The sequence below is a fragment of the Bos mutus genome, chromosome 25, assembly GCF_027580195.1.
Source record: "Bos mutus isolate GX-2022 chromosome 25, NWIPB_WYAK_1.1, whole genome shotgun sequence".
NCBI classification, from domain to species: domain Eukaryota; kingdom Metazoa; phylum Chordata; class Mammalia; order Artiodactyla; family Bovidae; genus Bos; species Bos mutus.
In genome coordinates, this window is record NC_091641.1 from 10,807,017 (window position 1) to 10,819,297 (window position 12,281).

Sequence of the window (12,281 nt, forward strand, 5' to 3'; positions counted from 1 at the left end):
ATGAATTACATTGATGAAGAATTGATTTGTTCCCACAATATGCAAGGCAAGTAAGACTGGAGACTAGTTCTCTAGTTAAGAATGAATGGCACACTGTTAGCCTTTTAATGACCTTCAGAATATCAAGAATAACCCAAAACTTCCACCCCATAACAGACCACTTGTCCTTTCAGGCCCATGTTCTGGCTCTGAAAGGGCAGCAAGGAACACTTGAAGAAGAACGACTTATCACAAACACTACCTTCCATGTTTGAAGTTCCCTCCAATAACTTGCCAACCAGGCTGTTGTACCCAGCACGATGCCTGGGACACAAGAGCTGTCACTAAAGCATGGAAGACTGTGGAGGTCAGGCCTGGAAGGCTACTCAGTGGGCTCAAAAGCAGTCACATGCTCATACTCACTTACTTCCAGAACACTTGGAAAAGAAAAACTAACGTTGAGAGAACAATGATCCTATACCAGGCACTGACTTCACACTCATTATTTCCTTATAACTCCCAGTGGCCCCTGGAGGAAAGTCATTTTACTGATGAGTGAACAGGCACAGGAGGTGAAGGGACTCATCACGATCTCTGATGCTCTCACGCTCCCCTAGGAAGCAGCACTGACAGTCCACCTGACTCTGGGGAAAGCCTGGCGCACTGAAGAATCACGAAGCCAAATCCTAAGAGAGGAGCATCAAGGTGGTACCCATCTCTACTCTTAGGAAACCCTGAGAGCACACCTGAAGAGGATTCAGGGGTGTTTTCTCATCCAAACCAATGACACAATAAGGCCCACTTGGCATCAACACTCCTCTCAGCAGGGGCCCAAAGAATTCCCATAATTCCCTCAGCAGCCAACGGTAGTCAGTTAATTTTTATTATCATGATTCATATTCCTTGGTATGTAAGAAAAACCAACTTCCTACCCCTCCAGAGGACACAATATTTGAGAGAGTGCTACAGCCCCAAAGGCTCTTTTGTTTTTTTAGTTCAGCAGCCTTTTATTATTATTATTAAGAGACTATCATGACCAGGGCAGTACCAGGCACTAGTAAAATAATGGTGGACAACACAGACATGCTCTCTGCCTTCAGTTTACAGTCCAGCAGTTATTTCAATAGAGGCACTGCCAACCTAGAAAGTGCCGGAGAGGAAAACAGGTGGGAACAAAGTTAAGAAATCATGTAACAAGATAAAAAAAAAATCAGTGGTAAATTTTGAATATACTAGTGGTTACCGGTGGGGAGACAGTAGTGGGAGGGGCAAGATAGGGGTGTGGGATCAAGAGCCACAAACTCCTGTTCGTGAAATAAATGATCGGGACTTCCCTGGTGGTCCAGTGGCTAAGACTCCAGGTTCCCAGTGCAGAGAGCTTGAGCTCGATCCCTGGTCAGGGAACTAGATTCCACATGCTGCGACTAAGACATGTCCACATGTCGGCATGCAACAAACTAAAGACCCCACATTCCACAAAAGGATCTAAGATCCTAGCGCCACAACTAAGATCTGGTGCAGCCAAATAAATAAATATACATTCTTTTTTAAAAATAAGGTAAATGAGCAATAAGGATATATTATACAGCACAGAGAAATTTAGCCATTATTTTATCGTAACTTTAGAGTACAATCTATAAAAATATTGAATCAACTATGCTGTATCCCTGAAACTAATATAATATTGTTATAATATTGAAAAAGAAAAACTAATTTTTGAAGCTGGATAATAAGCACACGGGGTAATTTCCTACTATTCTCTGTATTTTGGGGTGTGTCTGAAAAACTTCTGTCAGTCTTACTAAAAATAAACTAAACATGTCATGTGTTGCCCAAGACATTAATGAATATCCCTTCAATTGTTCAGCACTTTTGAAACCAACGTGGTTACAGTCAATCCTCCTAGGAGTGGTGTCTGGGGAAGTAATAACTCCTTCTGTGTTATGAATGAGAAAAAGACTGGATTCATAGATGCTCCGAGCTGGAAGGGACCCAAGAATTCAATTCTCCATCCTAAGATTTGGCTTAATTGCAATCCCATCCATCACAACACATTAAGATAGTTTGAGCCCAGTGTGAATAAAAACTTTTTGAAGTCTGAAAATGATATAGGCATCCTTGGAAAGAGGGTACCTCTCTGGCCCTGTGAGTATCAAGCAGAAGAGGGAACCATGGATTGAAAAGTAACAAGAGAGGTAATTTGCTGGTGGCCCAGCGGTTAAGAATCCGCCTGCCAGTGCAGGGGATGAGGGCTCCATCCCTGCTCTGGGAACTAGAATCCCGCATGCCAAGGGGCAACTAAGCCAGTGTGCCACAACTACTGAGCCCAGGAGCTGCAACTACTGAGCCCTGTCAGCCTAGAACCCATGCGCCACAGCAGGAGAGGCCACCACAGGGAGAGGCATGTGCACCACAGCGAGAGGGTAGCCCCCGTTCACCAGAACTAGAGAAGACCCGGCACAGCCACAACGGAGAAAAGCAAGAAGGGAGCCCTCCAACTATTACTTTGCCACCGTGCTGGGGATTTCAGGTTTCTTTGTGTGTCCTCGGTGGTTCCTTCCTGGGGAGAGGCGAGGAGCGCCATCCTCCATGTAGGACTTTGCTCCCCACTTGTGTATCGGGAGGAAGGAACACCAAAAGGAAAACGACCCCCATCTAGCGAGCAGGAACACGCTGCTGTGCCCTTGCTGAGTTTATCTGCCTTATCCCACCTAATCTTCATGTGAACCTAGTAGGTAAATACCATAATTATACCAAAACACAGGCACGCAGAATTAAAGTGCAAATTAAAGCAACAAAAGACTCTCCGAAAGACTCTTGACACTCACCTTCAGTTGACGGACAGACGGCACCTTCCTGGGACGCTCTGTGGGCCTCTGCTTGTTTAGAATTCTCTAGCACCCAGGGAGGCCAGCCCAAGACAGACACGGGCACTTAGGGAGTGGAAAGCAAAAACAAAGGCACCTGCAGAGCCAATTAGTGACTTGAAATTCCACTCCAAAACCTAACTGTTGGTTCCCTGAGCTGAAGTCGTGAGCTTTGATCACAGTCACTAACTCCGAGCAGCCCGGGCTGGCCTCAGTTCCCCGCAGAGAACGGTAAACATTCTTGTGGAAGTGCAAACATATCGCTTAGGGTCTAAAACGGCCTGTAATGGAGGCAGAATTTCTTTTGGAAACAAGCTTCCCTAAAAACGTAAAGGTTGTTGTTTTTACCGCCCGAGTGAGTGATCTTTCCGAGGGCAGCCAGGAGTCCTCTTCTGGTATTGACAGCACCCGCAGCGCAGATAAAAAATGGAATATGCATTCTATTTCCCTACTGAACTCCTGCCGGCTCCACTTTGAGGCGTCAGCGCCTCGCCCACTGGGGAGGTGAGTGTCACCTGCTATAGTTTTTCTCTGAAAGGGAGGTGGATAGGTGAGGTGGAGAAGGTGTAATTACAGGTGGAGCCTGGAGCATCTTAGATTGTGATACCTGGCGAGGCTTTCTCTCTGAGTGCAGCCCTGAAAGAAAGATGCTTCCCCACCACCTTTATCAAAACCGCTGTCAGGGGAGCACCCCTGTTATTAAATACTGCTCAGCTCGGCTGCTTGGGAGGCATAATCACAGGTGGTAGACCCCGAGGGGAAGCTGTTCAAGGAGAGAAGAGAAAGAAAACACAAGGATGAGCTGACTAACAACATATAAATGAAGTGTAAAAATTCGATTAGGGACGTAGGAAGGTGAAAGGAAATGAAGAAATGGGGGTGTCAGGGCGCGAGGGGACTCTGGATCTTTTTTAGTCCTTGCGTGGGTGGTTGAGAGTCCTTTTGTTTTTCAGTCCTTGGTGGGGGAAAGCAGAAGATTGTAGAAAGGTGAGGAACAGGGGAGAATGTGGTCCTGGCAAAGCCACATGGCCCTGACCTACCTGACAATTCACTTCAATGAAGTAACAGAGTAAAGGATCTAGAAAGCTTTCGGCAGTGTATCTGACCTGGCCTTTGGCAGGTGCGTTAAAACTGCACATGACCTCAAAAGATCCAGGCACTAGGTTATCAAGTAGGGTTTGTGACCCCAGAGTCTTCCTCATGACGGACCAGTGAACTAAAGGCAGTTCTCAGTCATCAAAGAAGATTATCTTGGAGGGTGCATGCTCAGTCGTGTCCAACTCTTTTGCAACCCTATGGGCTGTAGCCCACCAGGCTCCTCTGTCCATGGGATTTTCCAGGCAAGAATACTGGAGTGGGTTGCCATTCTCTACTCCAGAGGCTCTTCCCAACCTAGAGATTGAACCAGAGTCTCCTGCATCTCCTGCATTGGCAGACAGATTCTTTACCACTGTGTCACTTGCGAAGCCCCTATCTTGGAGCAGTGGTTAGCAAACACTACTGCCCATTGGAATCACCTGTGGGGCTTTAAAAATAACTCAGTGTCCAGGCCTCACTCCAGGCTAATTAAAGCAGAATGCCTGGGGGTGGGGTGCAGGCATCCCCACTTCTTTTGAGGCTCTTTCCCAATGATTCTAATGTCTAGCCAGCCTGCAGCCATTCCTCCTGCCTTAGAGGAAATAGGGCTGAGAATATTTGTCCCCACTGGTCACCCCAGAAAAGCAGCCATCACTGAGTCTTTACTGAGTGCCAAGGTAATGAGTTAAGTGCTGATGGGAACACAATGCAGAATAAGACAGCCTGTGCCCAGTTTGCAAATGCAGTGAGGGAACAAACTGACGTCTGGAATGGAGGGGAGCTCGATAAATATGTATGAAATAAAAGAGTGAATGACTAAATAAGTGACTGGCTTAGCACTCGTAAAAGAACAAAGGAAATACATGCAAAAACAGACAAGTGTACACAGAGTGAGGAATGGTCAATGGGGTGGCAGGGGTGGGGGGAGTCTTTGTAAAGGTAGCATTTCAATACAAAGGTAATATTTGAATTGGGCTTTGAAGGATGGGGAGTAATAACATTAAACATTTGTTCAGAGCTTACAGTTGATCAATGTTTTACATACATTAACTCATTTAGTAGTTTTTCAATTGCCCTTGAAGTTGACATTTTAACTCTGGACTGTAGAGGGGAGGGAATGTCAATGACCTGGTCAAGGTCAGGTAGCCAGTGAGCAAGGGCGCCACTGACGAAGACACTGTTGATGACTCGCCTCCTAAGTCACTTAAGGGGAAGGACATTCTAGGCCAAGACAGCAGTACAAGAGAGATACCCGTGCTCCAGTTCTGGGCGTGTGACTTGCATGGGGAAGGCTGACTGCTTTATAAAAGGAATTTCCCTTTTAGGAAGAGAATTGTGAATGCAAGGAGAAGGGCAGACTGGAAAGCTGAGATCTCGGTGAAGGTGTCCCCAGAGAGCCCCAAACCCTCAGAGAAACTGATGAACATTTCTTCTGAGGCCCCTGTCATGTCCCCCAGGACATTCTTCTTGGATGAACTTGTCTCATCTCCCCTCTTTTACAACAAGTTCTTTGGCCAGACACTGGCCACACTCATATTTGAATTTCTCTGAAACCCAGCCAGGATGAATATAAGTTTTTGGAATCCTGTAGTTTATATGACTCAGGGGGAACTTCTTGAAGGAAACCAGTAAAATTATAAACACTAGATTGAGTAAAAAAATGAATATTTTTTAGAATGAAGAAGAAACTCACAACAAAATGCAAATTTTAAAAACTGATAAATATAACAAAGCCCAAAAAATAACATATTTTTTTCCTCATAGTGAAAAAGTGCAAAAGTATTTTGCCTGATAGTGAAAAAGTGCAAAAGTATTTGTGACCCCATGGACTGTAGCCCACCAGGCTCCTCTTTCCATGGAATTCTCCAGGCAAGAATACTAGAGTGGGTAGCCATTCCCTTCTCCAGGGGATCTTCCTGACCCAGGTATTGAATGTTGGTCTCCTACATTGCAGGCAGATTTTTACAATCTATGCCACCAGAGAAGCCCCAACTGCCTAATACCTCTCTGTAAAATTTTTTTAACCACCAATTTTTAAACTGCATAATCTTTGATTTCTTTTTCATATGATAAAAACTTTGTTATACCTTTTTAGATAGTGAGAATGGTCGACCAACGGAGAAGGCAATAGCACCCCACTCCAGTACTCTTGCTTGGAAAATCCCATGGATGGAGGAGCCTGGAAGGCTGCAGTCCATGGGGTCGCTGAGGGTCCGACACAACTGAGTGACTTCACTTTCACTTTTCACTTTCATGCATTGGAGAAGAAAATGGCAACCCGCTCCAGTGTTCTTGCCTGGAGAATCCCAGAGACGGGGGAGCCTGGTGGGCTGCCGTCTCTGGGGTCGCATAAAGTCGGACACGACTGAAGTGACATAGCAGCAGCAGCAGCATGGTTGACCAAGACTTGTTTTGTGTTATCAAGAGTTTTGAAAGGTTTATTTGAGCATCACAACTTGTCAATGGGAATGTTACATTTATCAAGTTATTTCCTATAATAGCTGTAAGATTTGGGGACATCACAAGTGTTCTTGTTCAGAGATATATCTTAAATACCCTTGATTTGATGACCCTTATTTACCAATGTAAATAAATCAATCCTAAAGGAAATCAATCCTAAATATTCATTGGAAGGACTGATGCTGAATCTGAGGTTCCAATACTTTGGCCACCTGACTTGAAGAGCTGACTCATTAGAAAAGACCCTGATGCTGGAAAAGACCAAAAACAGGAAGAGAAGGAGACGGCAGAGGATGAGATGGTTGGACGGTATCACCGACTCGATGGACATGAGTTTGAGCAAGCTCCAGGAGATGGTAAAGGACAGGGAACCTGGCATGCCACAGTCCATAGGGTCGCAAAGAGTCAGACACGACTGAGCAACTGAACAACAACAAAATTTACCAATGTGTCATAAATGTCCTCATTGCAGGAGTGTGGTGAGTTTTATTTTACAGGAAGGAACTCCATTTTGTCTAAGCATGGAGAGCGATCAACCCTTTGCTAACAATTTTACCTGTCTGATACTTGAATTTTCCCCAGACTAGGTTATGACTTTGTACATTTCAAATCTTTTTTCTTCCCCATTTCTTACTTGTTTCTGGTTCTGGGTTCTGTAGGATCTGATTGACTTCTGGTCTTGTCCTGTGAAATGGAGTATTTCCTGCCATATCAGTAAAGAAGGATGTCACAGCCATCAGCAATTTCAGGCCTCCAAATGTGCATTTCTGAGCCCCAAGGGCATCCCAAAGAGAAGATAATGTCTGCGATCCAGCAACTGTTGGCTGCAGGCTGCCTGCCTGAAAATCCAAGGAGGATGCTAGCCCCAGATAGCTGAGATGCGTATGAAAGGAGTGATTTCAATAAGCCAGGACACTTGAATCTTCCTGTGCACAGAAGAGCACTAAATTCCTTAACTTGAGATATCTGGTTTTCCTTGATTAATAGTAATCTTTAATGTTCAGACTACCTGCCCGCTTTGTTGCAAACTTCTATATAACCTGACTCCTTCCACCGACTGCTGACTGCAGTTCCTCAGGGTTACTTGAGATGCTGTCTCATAGGTTTGAAGTCCTAAACATTCCCACCAAATAAAACATAACTCTCAATTTCCAGGTTGTGACTATTTTTTTCAGTTGACAGTACCGTTGTGTCATGATACCAGGTAAATCAATACCATGGAGGTTAAGAGTATTCCTGGAAGCCATACCTACATAAGGAAGGCAAGAAGCTGACTATGCTTATAAATGAGCAAACTACATCTATCCATACCTCTAAACTCAGTTGAAAATGCATACCACCTCAATTTCCCCTACAGATGGTTAAAAAACAAAATGATGACCACCCCTCCAGTGACACCCAACTCAAGTGGAAGGAAGCATAATATCATGAAAGGGAGGGAGGTCAGAGATGAAAGAGGCAGGACTCTTAATCAATCCCATTATAATAGCTCAGGTTTACAAATTTAGCAGAAACATACAACCGTGGGGATGCATTGCAATCCAGACCTCATCAAGGCCTTAGAAGAGACTCAAGCGAGAGAAGAGTTGGAAGCTTCAGCTTCCACAGTGTTGTAGCCATGCGTTCCGGGAAACACTCACTCAGAAGGACAATGCAGATAGTGGAGTGTAGTTTATTATGCCAGCGGGCCCAAGGCGGAGTCTCCTCTTAGCCAAGGACCCCAACCAGTTTCTGTGAAAAACTTATATACCCTAAGTGTACGTGCTCAAACCCACCTCCCCAAACTCTCTGAAACTAGTCTGAACAAAAGAAAAGAAAGATACAACCAAAGTTAACCCATGATTCATATGCCTTAAGCCTAGGTAGTTAACAGTGGACAATTATCAATAGGCTTGTGTTCATAACCCAATAAGCATAAGAGAATTTATGATTCTATTTGGTTACAGTATTCTTTTATGCAATGGAGAGTCTAGATATGAGCCCTGGGGCTCTTCCATCTCGGGGGTCTGGTTTTCCAGATGGTGCGTCGTTTCCATAGATACTGGGCATAGAGCTCAAAGTCCATGGCCCGGTCCAAGATGGAGTCCTGCTTTCAAGATGGAGCCTGTTCTGTCTGTTTCCTCCTTCAACAGCTTCAAAGTGTCTATAGGTTTACCTCTGGACATATTCCTGTGCTTTTCAGAGAATAAGTACTGAATGAATGAATGAATTCCTTTTATGCTAGGCTGGGATCTGGGTTCCTAGAACCCTCCAACGAGTGGGAGAAGCCTGCAGGAACACCCTTTTTCATTCACGCCCCAAGGTGTCAGGTCTGGCTCTGAGCCATGCTCAGAACCGAGCGCAATGTTTCAAGGCTGATGTGACCCATGCAGGCAGGCAGAGTAGACCCCTCACCTGGTTCAAGCCAGCCTATTTGCCTCTACTGATCCTAATAAAAGTCATTATATTGTGTTTTTCTTTTCTTTCTCTTTGGCAACTTTCTCAAGACATTAATGCACACTCAGCTTTTAGTCGACTAAAATCTTTTCACTTTTCACACTCACTAAACCAGGTATCCTCCAGGCTGTAACTGAGCAATTTAAGGTGCTGTGATGGTTAATTTTATGTGACTGAGCTAAGGGATGCTCTGGGAGCTAGGAAAACATTATTTCTGGCTGTGTCTGTGTGAATGTTTCTGGAAGAAGTTAGCATTTGAGTCGGTGGGCTGAGTAAAGAAGATCACCCTCACCAATGCAGGCGGCCATCATCCAGTCTGTCAAGGAGCCGGAATAGAACAAAAAGGCAGAGGAAGGGTGAGTTTGCTTTCTTTGCTTGTGCTGGATTACAACATGTGGGATCTAGTTCCCTGACCAGGGAACAAACCTATGCCCCCTGCATTGGGAGTATGGAGTCTTAGCCACTGGATACCAGAGACCTTAAGACACAATTCTATGGTGGCTGGCTCCCAAGAGGGAGTAACCGAAAGCTGCTGAGCCAACAAAGAGCAAAGCCTAGAAGTAGCACAGAGTCAGTTCCACTGTACTCCATTTGTCACCACTGTCACAGGGCCACTATGAGTCGAAGGGGTGGAGACTCTCCACTGCTTGATGGAGTAGGACAGACACATTCCAGAAGAGTACGCAAGATGAAAGATTGTTCTAGCTGCCTTTCCCACAGATCAGAATTTTGATTTCCAGAACCCTATTCCCTTCTATTTCCCACCTAATAATACCTCTTTATCTGGAACAAATACAAACAGTGCATAAATCCCACCTTCAGTTCAGTTCAGTCAGTTCAGTCACTTAGTCTTGTCCAACTCTTTGCGACCCCATGGACTGCAGCACGCCAGACTTCCCTGTCCATCACTAACTCCCAGAGTTTACTCAAACTCATGTCCATCGAGTCAGTGATGCCATCCAACCATCTCAGCCTCTGTCGTCCCCTTTTCCTCCCGCCTTCAATCTTCCCCAGCATCAGGATCTTTTCCAATGAGTCAGTTCTTCGCATCACGTGGCCAAAGTATTGGAGCTTTAGCTTCAGCACCAGTCCTTCCAATGAATATTCAGGACTGATTTCCTTTAGGATGGACTGGTTGGATCAGTCCAAGGGACTCTCAAGAGTCTTCCCCAACACCACAGTTCAAAAGTATCAATTCTTCAGCGCTCAGCTTTCTTTATAGTTCAACTCTCACATCCATATATGACTACTGGAAAAACAATAGCTTTGACTAGATGAACCTTTGTCAGCAAAGTAATGTCTCTGTTTTTAAATATACTGTCTAGGTTGGTCGTAGCTTTTCTTCCAAGGAGCAAGCGTTTTTTAATTTCACGGCTGCAAGTCACCATCTAGAGTGATTTTGGAGCCCCAAAACATAAAGTCTCTCACTGTTTCCATTGTTTCCCCATCTATTTGCCACGAAGTGATGGGACCAGATGCCATGATCTTAGTTTTCTGAATGTTGAGTTTTAAGACAATTTTTTCACTCTCCACTTTCACTTTCATCAAGAGGCTTTTTAGTTCTTCTTCGCTTTCTGCCATAAGGGTGGTGTCATCTTTGTATCTGAGGTTATTGATATTTCTCCTGGAAATCTTGATTCTGGCTTGTGCTTCATCCAGCCCAGAGTTTCTCATGATGTACTCTGCATATAAGTTAAATAAGCAGGGTGACAATATACAGCCTTGACATTGCTTTCCCAATTTGGAACCAGTCTGTTGTTCCATGTACAGTTCTAACTGTTGCTTCCTGACCTGCACACAGATTTTTCAAGAGGCAGGTCAGGTGGTCTGGTATTCCCATCCCTTGAAGAATTTTCCACAGTTTGCTTTGATCCACACAGTCAAAGGCTTTGGCATAGTCAATAAAGCAGAAGTAGATATTTTTCTGGAACTCTTGCTTTTTCGATGATCCAACAGACGTTGGCATTTTGATCTCTGGTTCCTCTGTCTTTTCTAAAACCAGTTTGAACATCTGGAAGTTCACGGTTCACCTACTGTTGAAGCCTGGCTTGGAGAATTTTGAGCATTACTTTACTAGCATGTAAGATGAGTGCAGTTGTGTGGAAGTTTGAGCATTCTTTGGCATTGCCTTTCTTTGGGATTGGAATGAAAACTGACCTTTTCCAGTCCTGTGGCCACTGGTGAGTTTTCCAAATTTGCTGGCATATTGAGTGTATTCACAGCATCATCTTTTAGGATTTGAAATAGCTCAACTGGAATTCCATCACCTCCACTAGCTTTGTTCATAGTGATGCTTCCTAAGGCCCACTTGACTTCACATTCCAGGATGTCTGGCCCTAGGTGAGTGATCACACCATCATGATTATCTGGGTCATGAAAATATTTTTTGTGTAGTTCTTCTGTGTATTCTTGCCACCTCTTCTTCATATCTTCTGCTTCTGTTAGGGTCCATACGACTTCTGTCCTTTATTTCATCTTTGCATGCATCTTTTATTCATCTTTGCATGAAATGTTTCCTTGATATCTCTAATTTTCTTGAAGAGATCTATAGTCTTTCCCACTCTATTTTCCTCTATTTCTTTGCATTGATCACTGAGAAAGGCTTTCCTATCTCTCCTTGCTATTCTTTGGAACTCTGCATTCAAATGGGTATATCTTTCCTTTTCTCCTTTGCCTTTCACTTCTCTTCTTTTCACAGCTATTTGTAAGGCCTCCTCAGACAAATACCCACCTTAGCAGAACATAAGTGATTTACACACAATTACATGCAGCCTCTGTATAATAGTTTTCCCCAAGAAAACAGTTAAAATGTAGTGCCATTTTTAGCAGCAATTATAAATTTATAAGTTGGTAGTAAATATATGTTTTTTAAACCAGTAAAATCTACCTTCAGAATCAGTTCATTTGGGATTTGTAGTGATTTTAGAAATACGTTTGCGAATTGACTTATCAATGCTCACAAAAATTGGAAGGGGGATGTTTAATCTACTTAGGAAAATTAATTCTGGATATTTGGCGATCACTTTATCAGCATCATTTTCATGTAAACACTGTGCTTATCACTGATTCTTATCTAGTCATTAAAGCGGGCCTTGTATTTGGCTAAGCACTTGTCATAATTTCACAATTTTCACTCACTCAGACTGGCCACCCTCCAAGATATTCCAATTAAGAGTTTATTACTCTGTCACACTTACAGGGGCCTGAGTCGACATATAGTTAAATTCTATCTAGAGGACATATCCCAGGCTGCAGCTGTTCTGCTTCTCTGGGATTTTTTTCATCTTGTTTTTCTAATGAAAATAATCTATTGATCCTGTTCATAAGAGGAGCACACAGCTCCAAACCATTACCTCCTGGCAGTAACTAATTTTTGAGTCCTCTCTGCTTCACCACACTCCATAATGGCAGTTGAATAAATAGCTAAGATGCAGGCTTCTCAGTCCTTTCTGAAGGATAGTA